The following is a 1252-nucleotide window of genomic DNA, read 5'->3' on the forward strand; positions in this document are numbered from 1 at the left end:
CCCCACCAACCCACTGCCTACTTGTCCCGAGCCAGATTCAACACACATTTGAGTGCGAACAGGAATTTGATTACCATTTTGTGGGTGGTTGGCGAGTGCTCTTCTGGTGTGGTCTGCTCCTTCTTTCCTATCAAACATCTATCGTCCTTACCTCTCCTCCTTTTTTATGTATATTACTGTCTAATAACACCTCCAATTGTCGGCATGTATATGACCTGACTGTGTTGCAAGTACCGCAAAACTCTTGTTAGAACTAAACTAACTGCCTTTCACTCCTGAGTTGGCCGGGGCAGAAGATCTAGCGCACTTTCTGCATTCTACGCTCTTTAAGGCATTTATTGATCCAGTTCTTAAGTGGTTGATTAGCCGTTGTTCGGATGTAATTTGCTCCTTCTTTCCTATCAAACATTTATCATCGTCCTTATCTCTGTTCCTTCTTTTTTTATGTTTGCTTCTCTCTTGTAGCACCTCTAATCTTCTGCATTTATATGACCCTATTGTGTTGCAAGTGCCGTAAAACCCTTACTTAAAGAAATAAACCAGATCTTTGATAGCATTAATCAAGTCAGTCCGGGGGGTCTCGTGGTCTGCAGGTACAGTGTGAGCCTCTCTTTCAATAGGTTTCGGGTTCGAAACCTGACAGTGACGGAAAATCTCCTTCTCTAAAAGTGTCTCCTTTCACCTCATTTCCTGCTCTCTAATCATGTTCTGTCATCTGCTGTTTTCATCTCCACTTTCTTTCAACCCCCTCCCCCTCCCGTTTTGCCTCCTCCTCTTAGCTCCGGACTCTTTCTACTGTTCCTCCTGCTGGATCCTTCTTATTGCTGTCTTTCTGCCACATCCCTGATCTTAGTGTAAAGTAAGATCGAAAACCTAGATTTCTTGGATAAGGGAGAACAAAGTCTCTTTTTTCAGTATAGGGTTTTACGCGCTCGCAACTTCAGAAGGTCATATGAGCGCGAGGGACACATTTAGCTTTTTCAGTTCTGTAGGAATTAATTTTGAATTTTGACCGGTTGGCGGGTGAAACCTACTCTCGACTCTCATCGATTTTAGGACAACCAGGGGGATCTTTAACCTGTGCAGCTTTCACACGTGGCCTCCTCTCTGAAATCTACTGTTCGCGCCCAGCCTGACTCCTCTCCCTCCTCACAACCGGTCCATTAATTGTGGTGAAGATGGCACCGTGTGCACATGGTAGGCCTAAACGGCTGAAAGGAAAAGGGGAGAGATTTTTTTTTTCGTTTGGGGG

This window comes from Aplysia californica, unplaced genomic scaffold (assembly GCF_000002075.1).
Source record: "Aplysia californica isolate F4 #8 unplaced genomic scaffold, AplCal3.0 scaffold01602, whole genome shotgun sequence".
Lineage (NCBI taxonomy): Eukaryota > Metazoa > Mollusca > Gastropoda > Aplysiida > Aplysiidae > Aplysia > Aplysia californica.